Source organism: Capra hircus, chromosome 4, assembly GCF_001704415.2.
Source record: "Capra hircus breed San Clemente chromosome 4, ASM170441v1, whole genome shotgun sequence".
NCBI lineage: Eukaryota > Metazoa > Chordata > Mammalia > Artiodactyla > Bovidae > Capra > Capra hircus.
Genome location: NC_030811.1, coordinates 64,737,977 through 64,749,771, shown reverse-complemented (window position 1 = coordinate 64,749,771; position 11,795 = coordinate 64,737,977).

Here is an 11,795-nt window from a genome sequence, read left to right as displayed (position 1 = left end):
AGACTCTAGATTTCATTATATTTCTCTGAGAACTGTTAATTTTTGTGTGACTAGACAATTAGGTAACTGGCTTATATGCATGAATTTGTAGAGGCTTGATTTGAAAGAAGCCAGACACAAAGGTACATTTACAGTATGATTCCTTTTATAAGAAGCTGAAGGACAGGAAAAATATTCCTAAGATCACACATCAAAGGAATGTGAGCACATTCAGACATCAGTTGTATATGGGAAGTGAAGACTGACTGGAAGGGGAGCAATGTAATTTCTTAGAATGATGAAAATATTCCATAGTTTATTTGAATTGATGTTTACATGGCTGCATCCATCTATTGTAACTCACCAAAGTGTATGCATATTTTCCTCAATAAAAATGGGTGTCAGAAAGTATCTGGAAACTACATGTTAACTTGCAAAATTTAAAGACCTCAACACCATTAGAGAACATGGACCTGTTGCATCTAATTATCATCTATGAATAATTATCACTGAGTATAGTTTTCCATGCAATAAATAGAAATAGTAAATGTAGGAAGCAATGAGGGGAAAAAAGGAACAAGAAATTTTCCAGTCTTACACAGCAATGCTTACTTGGAAAAGGGAAACTCCAGATATTTTCTGTTCCTTGTTCATATTCTTTTTGCCTTCATGATTCAAATTTACATCCTAAGTGGGAGAGTTTCAAATCATTCCTCTCCTCTGGGGTGGATTCTGTGTCTAGCTAAAGAGAATAATTCATTAAAATATGGTTCTTTATCTTGTATATTTGTTTTATTCTAAAATACTTTAAGTTAAAAAGGCAAGTAATAAAAAAAAAAGCAAATATTGACACATTGAAAGTAAACTTACACTCTGATAGAATAAAATGCCGCTAGAGGTATATGGTCAGGGAAAAAAAAAAAGTAATAAGGAGTATTCATCCTAAAGCAATGGTTCTTAACTCCTGCTGTACATTAGAATACTAATTTAAAATACTAAATACCAAGGCTTAAGACTCACTAATTGAAGCAGAATCCTTGAGTTATTATTCTCACTGAAATAAAAGCTTCATGAGGGAGAAGTTGTTTTTCGTTGTTTTATTTTTCTTTCTTTTTTTCATTCTTATATCCCCAGAGCTTAGAACAGTGCCTGGCACTATTATGCTCTCAATTTTTGATGTACAGATGAAGGATACACTAGTTATTATAAACCAAGGACAATCTTGGTATTGTTCATACAGGCAGGATTCTTCTAGATGATATAGAACACAGAAATGTAAAGCAGTTATTTTATTAAAAAATAGCTGGTGATTTGTACTCATTTTAGCCAAAAATTACTAAGCATTTACTGAGTATCTCCTATGTGTCAGGAATTATGCTCAGAGTAAGGTATACAAACGTGAATAAGGCATGGCCCTGCATTTGAGAAATTCCCAGGCTTTTGGGATTCATGGTAAAGAGAAAGTCTAGTACAATAACGTTCATCTGTTTATTCATTAATTCATTATACTGGCTAAGTATTTACTATGCGCCATGCACATATGTGCCAGGATATGCTGTGGCAAACAAGGCAAATATGATCATTCTCTTCCCATTTACTGAAAGAGAAAGATAGTAAACAGGGGGAAATACGTACTTGGTGATAAATATCATGAAGAAAATGATAATGATGCTGCGATAGGGAATTTGGTCAGGTAAAAGGCACTGTTTTGTACTTGATGGTCAGGAAATACTTTTCTAGGGAGAAGCTTTAATGACGAGAGGAAGCCAAAAATTCAAAATGCATAGAGAATTTCTAGCAGAGGAAATATGTTCAAAATATTTGAGGTTGGAAAGAGTTTAACATGTTTGAGGGCCTGAAAGAATCCAATGGCTAAAGCATAAATGAAAAGTAGAACAAGTTAAAAGAGAAATAATAGATGTTGTTATTAAATTCACAGCCTGGTAGGTCATGGTAGAAAGTTTGAATTTTATTCTAAGGGCAATATGAATCTATAAAATGGTTTTAAACAATAAATGGCATGATACAACTTATATGTTTAAAAGATTAAAAGAATTTCCTTTTCCAAATGTAAAATAGATTGGAAGGTGGACAAAAATAGAGGCTTCTTAAAGATTAGTTAGGAAGTTTTTACAGAAGTCCAGGTGATAAATTATAAAGGCAGTGAATTAGAAAGTTTCCAAGGCCGATGGATAAAAGTGGGCTGCTATGAATATATCTGAAGAGAGGTTTGACAGGAGTTGGTGAGAAGTTAAAATGTGAGCAAGAAAAAGGGAAGAATCAATAAAGACCAAAGCTTTCAGATTTACAAGAATGGGAGGATTGAGGAAATAACTATATAGATGGGGAAGAATAGGTCAACTCCAACATTTAAAGCTTAGGTAGAAAACGAACCAAGGGGGAATAAGGAATAACTAGAGAGGGAACAGAGAGTTCTACAGCATGAGGGATCTCAGAATCCAAAATTCTCCCTAAAAGAGGAGAGTATTTCAATAAGGAAGAAGTGATTAAATATGTTCAATGGGGCTAAGGGCAGAGAAGTAAGTATCCACTGGATATTATAAAACAAAAGTTGGTGATCTTGACTAAAGCAATTTCCGTAGAACTTTTGAAACAAAGTTCAGATGAAGGAGGTGTTGTGTTCAGTTGTGTGCAACCACATGGACTGATGCCGACTAGGCTCCTCTCTGTCCATTGAATTTTCCAGGCAAGAATACTGGAATGGGTTGCCATTTCCTACTCCAAGGGATCTTCCCAACCCAGGGATCAAACCTGCATCTCTGTGTCTCCAGCCTTGGCGTGTGCATTCCTTATCACTGTGCCACCAGGGAAGCCCTGAAGAGTAAATAGGAAGTAAGGCAATGAAGGGGCTTCCCTGGTAGCCCAGCTACCATGGGCTTCCCTGATCACCCAAGGGGCTTCCCCTGGCTCAGATGGTAAAGAATCTGCCTGCAATGCAGGAGACCCAAGTTCAATATCTGGGTTGGGAAGATCCTCTGGAGAAGGTAATGGCTGCCCATTCCGGTTTTCTTGCCTGGGAAATCCCATGGAGAGAGGAGCCCAGTGGGCTAGGGTCCACAGGGTCCCAAGGAGTTAGATATGACTAAGTGACTAACACTAACTAGCTAAGGCAATAAAAGAAGCAGGAGTAGATAACATTTTCAAGATGTTTAGTTTTGAAGGGAAGCATAAGAATGGAATGAAAGTTGGAGGAAAATATTCAATCAAGAGGAGATATGAGAGCATATTTGTACAGTGATGGGGATGTCCTAGTTCAGACAAAGAGATTGATGGTTCAGAGAAAGAGGGAGTATTAAAGGGGAAGTCTGAGAAGGGAGCATGGTAATTGAGGAAGTCCTTGAGAGAATGATGGCCTGTGGAATCTAAGTTGGACAAGGAAGGGAATGAGGAAAGTAGGAGATTGCAGTATGATAAAGCTAAACAAAGCAACAACAAAAATGAAAACTAGAAAGAGCAATGAATACCTGTCCCTCTGAGAAGCAAGCGTACTTGGAAAAGGAAGAGGACAATCCCATGGAGACATAAGATTGAGCCAATGTTGTATTGTCTTCTGAGGCTATAATGGAGAGTGGAGGCGGTGAAAAGAGATGAAACTTGAAAGCTGGTTTTTGGAGGGTACTGCGTGCCTGCCAAAGAATTAGAACTTAATTTGTTGACAACCGTAATTATTAAGACTCTTTGAGTTGCAATATAACAGATATCTACTTGGGTGATATCTATAATGAAAGGGGATGTAAAAATAAAGATACAAATGTCTTACAGAATTCAAGAGTGGAAAAGCAGTTACAGCCTGGGAAGGGCTGGAATTTAGCATGCATATCGTCACTCATTTCTCCTTTTCTTTCCTAGTTTATTTCTTCTCCATTTCACATATTAGAGCATGGTGACTCCATTGCTCAGAAGTATAACCTTTTTACAGGAGGGAGAGAGATTGAGCCAGTTCAGGTATCTACTCCTCCTGTTTCAGCCAACTATAGCTAGAGAGTGGAGTGTCATTCAATAAATATAGTTTCTCATGGCCCATTCTTGTGGATCAATAGCTGAGCTCATAGAAGATAATGTTTTTAGAAGTTAAGTAGGCAGCCCTCAAGTCATCAAGATATGTGAAGATTTTTTTAATATGAAGTAATATGATCAAATCCATCATTTAAAAAGATAACTCTGGCAGCAATATAAAGAATATATAGAAACAGAGACAAGTTAGATTCAGAGGTAAGTCCAGTTAAGAAAATACCAAGAAAAATGCCAAGCAAAAAAATAAAATGAATCTGACTTGGGATAGAAATAGTAGCAATGGAAAGACGTGTATGGAACCTTAAGAGGCAGAATGGATCAAACTTTAATATAAGTAGTGAGGAAAGGTGAAAAAGAAAAGATTACTCCAAGATTTCTAGCTTGGGCAATAGGGTAAAATGATTGCTGATAACTGTGACCAAAAAAAAAAAAAAAAAAAAAGTCGAACAATAACAACAACAAAAAACAGGTTTTGAAAGGGTGATATGAAACCTGAAGAGTTACAGTTAATCCAATGATACATCCGAAAGTCAAGAAAGGATTGAAAAATCAGTATTTGAGAGATACAAAGACAATATCTGAAACACCAGTACTGCATGACATCACTCGGGAAGATCATGTAAAGTGGGAAAAGATAGTGGTTCCTTTGGAAAACTCCAGCAGAAGAGATGAAACTAGGAGAAAAATAAAGAGGAGGCAGAAACATAACGGAAAAAATAAGACATAACTGTGTCTGAGAAGTCAAGAAAGAGCTTTACAGGAAAGAAAAATGATCAACAACATCAAATTCTGCTGGAAGGAGAAATAGGCTGGGAGCTGAAAAGAGGCTAATGTATTAGGTGATCACATGATTGCTAACCTCTCTCAGAGCAATTTCAGTAGACTGGTGGGGGTGGAATCCAGATTGCAGTGGATTGAGAAGTGACTGAGAGAAGAGGAAGTGGAAGCAATACTTATGACCTGCTCTTTCCAAAAGTCATCTATAAACTAGAATATATATCAGTATAGAATGATTTATTCTATTAATACTTATTTTATCACTATACTGGATTGAATGAAAACTAAATAATTGACAAAGGTACAATTGAACCATGAACTCCTTTCTCCCAAATATCTAGAAATCACTTTATCTTTAAATAAATTAATTCTGTGGCCTTTTAGAGAGGTAGATCCAATGGTATTATATCTCATCTTTATTTTCACTGGTTTTCATGCCATCCTCTTTAATGATTTCTCCCATCATCATTCCTTTTTACTCCATCTCAGCTCTCAGACACATGACCTTTTTGTCGATCTCATTAAAGCTTGTGCTCATTTTCTCAAGTTTCCTATCAATCGGGGTAATTGCTTCCTACACAAAACCCAGTCTCCTATTAACTGGCTCATTACCTTGAGTTAAAGGTTCAGAAACTTCTTCAAACTGAAATCACTGCAGTGTCCTGAAAAGAAACTACTTTTGAAGATGCTGACACATCTATAAGCCAAGACATTTTTTTGGATTGAATTCACTGTTTTATAGATCCAACTTATTCTTTGTCAAGTTCTTATATTCACCGGTTTTCTTTCCTCATTGTAATGGTTTCATTTTTTACTCTCCAAGTCATAACAGTTACAAACATATGGAGTAGTAGAGGACACGGTAAAGTGTCTGCCTGCAATGTGGGAGACCCGGGTTCAATCCCTGGGTCGGGAAGATCTCCTGGAGAAGGGAGTATTTTTGCCACTCCAGTATTCTTGCCTGGAAAATCCCATGGATGGAGGAGCCTGATTACAGTCCACAGGCTACAGTCCATGGGGTCGCAAAGAGTCGCACATGACTGAGCAACTTCACTACTACTACTAAAGGACAAAATCAGTACAGCTCTGCCCGATTGTACCTTTGCCTGTGGTTCAGAAAAGGTATCCTATTAAAATTCCTCTGTCCAGTTGAAGACAATTGGGTTAATAAGTATTTCTCCTCATTATTTGCAGGCTAACTAGTTTTATATTTGCATTTTCTAGGCTTACCTCCAGAGAAGGAGATGGCACCCCACTCCAGTACTCTTGCCTGGAAAATCCCATGGACGGAGGAGCCTGGTGGGCTGCAGTCCATGGGGTCGCCAAGAGTCGGACACGACTGAGGGACTTCACTTTCACTTTTCACTTTCATGCATTGGAGAAGGAAATGGCAACCCACTCCAGTGTTCTTGCCTGGAGAATCCCAGGGATGGGGGAACCTGATGGGCTGCCGTCTATGGGGTTGCACAGAGTCGGACACGACTGAAGCGACTTAGCAGCAGCAGCAGCAGCAGCAGCAGGCTTACCTCACTGATGCTGAACATCCTAATAACCATTGCTTCTTTGGATCAGTGAGAAAGACCAAGAGACATAAAGTGAAAAAAGAAAGATTGAAAAAAAAATGTAATAAAATAAATGATCCAAGTTCATTATATCTAATAATTAAAATTATTCTTTAGCAGCACAAGTAAACATCTCATCAAATAGAATTTTTTACACAGCATCTATGTAAGTTCAAGACTACATCACTTTGAGCAGTATAATATCTCCTAGAAAGAACTAAGAGCTAAGATGCCCCAGTATTCAGCTGCCCTTACTATCAAATCGTTATTTAGTATATAGCATATGGTGGGCACTGTGATATAGAGATATGGACCTTGGTTTGTGGTTTCAAGAACTATCCAGTGTGTTGAGGAGAAAGAATATGTTGTCTATAGGAAAGTAAATAATAATATAAGACACTATATTTTCAATGACAAATGAATATTACAGGTTATAAGAGCTACCAGGTTTCAAAAGGAAAGGTTTACCATACCAATATGAAATAATTAGAAAAGGTTTCACAAAGGAGAGTGCTTCTTGTGTAAGATATGGGAGGAAATATAAGACATAGGTTAGCAAAAAGGCATGGGGAAGGCCTTATAGGCAGAGAAGATAGCTCAAACAATGATCCAGAGGAGAAGTAGAACTACTCAAGATTACATTAGACCAATCAACCCTGAAGAAGGCCTGGAAGTGTCTTTTATGCTCTAGAGGAAGTAGCAACCAAGAAATAAGTCTAACTACCCTGAGCCTGCTGCTTCCCAGTGGGGCTAGTGGTAAAGAACCTGCCTGCCAATGCAGGAGACATAAGAGACGCGGGTCTATCCCTAAGTTAGAAAGATCCCCTGGAGGAGGTAATGGCAACCCACTCCAGTATTCTTGCCTGGAAAATCCCATAGACAGAGGAGCCTGGCAAGCTATAGTCCATAGGATCACAAACATGACTGAAGTGACTTAGCACACACGTTCGCACCCTGAACCTGTGATGCTGTGAGAAGCCCCAGGTGAAACAGCACCAATTTGCCAGGAACATGTGTGAGGTCATCTTGGAAGTGGGTTTTCTCCCAGTAGTTGAGCTATCCGCTTGATACCATCCCTCAGCCCTGCCTAAATTTTGGAATTTTGAGCAAAAATTTATTGATACTATTTAAAATCATTAAATTTTGGAATGAACCACTGCCTCTTTTCTTGATATGGGTTAAAATTATAACAAGCAAAATGGCTTCACTATTATTCACTTTCCCACCTTTGTCTTCTCCATCACATAGCATTTAGTCTTTATCCTCAAAATCCATATCATATGATGACTGGTTAATTTATTTTTTAAAAAGGTCAAAATATTCCTTCTAATGGTATTTATCTTTTAATAAAGGAAGATAGGAATTAGGGATATCTTTAAGATGCAAAGGCTGGAAAGGATAGAGAGTGGGAACATAATAAAAAAGAAAGAAAAGGAAAAGTATAAAATCACCATATAAAAGCCCCAAGCATCCAATTTAAACTATATGGCTTTAAATTATCTAGTTCACAATTTTTCTTTGCTTAATTTCTCTACTTCAAAGTGCTGTGTCACTGAATGTAGGTTTTTTCAATTGAGCAAAGTTAATTACTAACTATGACTGTTTTATAAACCTCAAATGCCAATTTTTTATAGGCTAAAATCAACTTAGATAAATAACTAACAAACAAAAGATTTTCCCCATCTAATGCTTTTCCTAAAACATGTAAAGTGAATGAAAGGGTAAAACAGAAATGTATCATACTTCTCTTCAACTAGTCTGCCATTAGTTATCTTTAACTAGACTGATACTTTAATGGGAATTTTCTTTCTCCATTTAGGAAAACATATTCTCCTAAAATTAACTAGCACATATTTTAATTCAACACAAAAATCCAGTCTCTATCACTATTGACTTCTAAGAATTAATCCAAATTATGAATTTAAAACGCTGCCTGTCATTTTCTATCTTAAAGTCATGGACACTGTTAAGAGACATATTTAAGAATTATTTGATATCTCTTTCAATTTTATATATCTTCTCATTTAATGGATATGCCAAGCCCTTTCTATTTTTAAACTAAATTTATCTAGGTAGCAACATAAATAACTAGTTTGTATCAAATTTCCACTTGCTTTATTTTATAAATAGTACATAAATAAGAATTCCAATGGTTTGCATCCTCTAACTAGTAACTTCAAACTTTATGAAAATACAATCTCTCTCTTTTTTTGCAACCGAAGACACAACACCTAGCAGAATGTCTGGCATATAATAGGTGCCAAATATATTATTTTTAACAGAATATACAATAGAGAACATGCATTTAAAGTGTATAGTGTGATAAATGTTTATGTCTGTATAGACTCATAAAACTACCACCAAAATCAGGATAATAAACATATCCATTGCCCTCAGAAGTTTCTTTATGCTCCCTTTTAATCCCTCCTATCGGAGAAGGCAATGGCAACCCACTCCAGTACTCTTGCCTGGAAAATCCCATGGATGGAGGAGCCTGGTAGGCTGTAGCCCATGGGGTCGCTAAGTTGGACACAACTGAGCGACTCCACTTTCACTTTTCACTTTCATGCATTGGAGAAGGAAATGGCAACCCACTCCAGTGTTCTTGCCTGGAGGATCCCAGGGATGGGGGACCCTGGTGGGCTGCCGTCTATGGGGTCGCACAGAGTCGGACACGACTGAAGTGACTTAGCAAAATCCCTTCTATCATGACTACTGATCCACTTTCTGTCACTATGGATTAGTTGCATTTTCTAGATTCCTATGTAAGTGAAATAATAAAGTATGCTTTGTTTTCTCTCTAGCTTCTTTCACTCAGCTTTATTATTTTGAGATTAATTTGTGTTGTGTGAATCAATAGTTATTTCTTTTTACTGCTGACTAGTATTCTATTGTCTGGCTAAATCATAGCTTGTTTATCCATTTATCTGTTGAGAGACATTTGTTTCATTTGGGACACTTGCACATAAAGCTTCTGTGAACATTCATGATATGCTTTCATTTCTCTTGGGTAAATACTTAGGAGTGGTATGGCTGGGTCATATGGTAGGTGTATGTATAGTTTTTTAAGAGAGTGTCAAACCTTTTCCCAAAGTAATCACATCATTTAACATTTGCACCTGCATTGTGTGAGAATTCTCCTTCCTCTATGTTCAAGCCGATACTTGGCATGGGCAAACTTTTAAAATTTAGTCATTAGCACTGATGTGTAGCAGTAGCTCCGTGATTTTAATTTGCTTTCCCCTAATGACCAATCAAGATTGCTGGGAGAAATATCAATAACCTCAGATATGCAGATGACACCACCCTTATGGCAGAAAGTAAAGAGGAACTCAAAAGCCTCTTGATGAAAGTGAAAGAGGAGAGTGAAAAATTTGGCTTAAAGCTCAACATTCAGAAAACTAAGATCATGGCATCTGGTTCCATCACTTCATGGCAAAAGATGGGGAAACAGTGGAAACAGGGGCTGACTTTATTTTGGGGGGCTCCAAAATCACTGCAGATGGTAACTGCAGCCATGAAATTAAAAGACGCTTACTCTTTGGAAGGAAAATTATAACCAACCTAGATAGCATATTAAAAAGCAGAGACATTACTTTGCCAACAAAGGTCCATCTAGTCGAACCTATGGTTTTTCTAGTGGTCATGTATAGATGTGAGAGTTGGACTATACAGAAAGCTGAGCACCAAAGAATTGATGCTTTTGAACTGTGGTGTTGGAGAAGACTCTTAAGAGTCCCTTGAACTGCAAGGAGATCCAACCAGTCCACTTAAAGGAGATCAGTCCTGGGTGTTCATTGCAAGGACTGATGTTGAAGCTGAAACTCCAATATTTTGGCCACCTGATGCAAAGAGCTGACTCATTTGAAAAGATGCTGACCCTGAGAAAGATTGAGGGCAGGTGGAGAAGGGGATGACAGAGGATGAGATGGTTGGATGGCGCCACAAACTCAATGGACATGAGTTTGGGTAGACTCTGGGAGTTGGTGATGGACAGAGAGGGCTAGCATGCTGCAGCCCACAGGGTTGCAAAGAGTTGGACATGACTGAGCAACTGAACTGAACTGAATGACCAATGATATTGAGCACTTTTCCATGAACTTTTTGCCAATTATTAGCCCAATTCAAGGTCATAAAGATTTTTATCTAAAAGTTTTGGTGTTAGGTTTTATATTTAGGTCTGTATTCTATTTTGAGTTAATTTTTATAAATGGTATGAGGTAGGGATTGAAGGACACTGTTTTGCACATGGATGTTCAATTTTTCCAGTAACATTTGTCAAAAACACTATCCTTTCTCCACGAAGTGAGCTTTGCAACTTTGTGGAAAAATCAGTTATCTGTACATGTATCTGTCTATTTCTGAATGTTCTTTCCTGTTTCATTGATCTGTTTGTTTCTCTGTAAGCCAATACACACTCTTGATTATTTTGGCCGTATACTAAGTCTTGAGATCTCCAACTTTGTTCTCCATTTTCAAAGTTGTTCCGAATCTTCTGGTTTTTGCTGTTTTTTTTTTCCCCCATATGAACTTTAGAATCACTTGTCAGTTTCTACCAAAAGAATGGCTTGGACTTTGATTGGGGTTACCTTGAATCTTTACATCAATTTAGGGAAAATTGACGTCCTTAGCAATACTGAGACTTTTGGCCTGTGGCTGAATACATCTTTACTGAATAAAAGAAGAATTGTTAAAGTTCAGTTTAAAAATAAAGAATTTTCAGAAGTCTAGGTAAATTAGAAATATCATTTTTATTAAAATTTTATGGCTGGAACTTTTGATTTGGCTTTCCAAAAAAAATTCTAATTGTATTTTTATTCTGAAGGAGATCAGCCCTGGGATTTCTTTGGAAGGAATGATGCTAAATCTGAAACTCCAGTACTTTGGCCACCTCATGCGAAGAGTTGATTCATTGGAAAAGACTTTGATGCTGGGAGGGACTGGGGGCAGGAGGAGAAGGGGAAGACAGAAGATGAGATGGCTGGATGGCATCACTTACTTGATGGACGTGAATCTCAGTGAACCCTGGGAGTTGGTGATGGACAGGGAGGCCTGGCGTGCTGCGATTCATGGGGTCGCAAAGAGTCAGACACGACTGAGCAACTGAACTGAACTGAACTGAACAGTTGACTTTGGGAAATGTATTGCGGTTGACATATAACATCTTGTAATCTCAGATCTAGTATGAGATCTGTGTATGAGATCTATGGATGAGATCTGTGTTTTCTAAAGATCTTTTCTTTAGGAAAAGAAAAACAAAAGATGATTCAGTGACAAGCTATTAAAATCTAAAGGGAGACTGATGCACATTCGATAAAAGAAAGTCTAAATCTAGCTTCCAGCATCCAGGAAAATTTTATCAAGTCCCTTAAAAACAAATGATATCTATCACATTTATTTGCTTTTGTAATTCTTTAACCATTCAAAACATTTTCAGTTTAT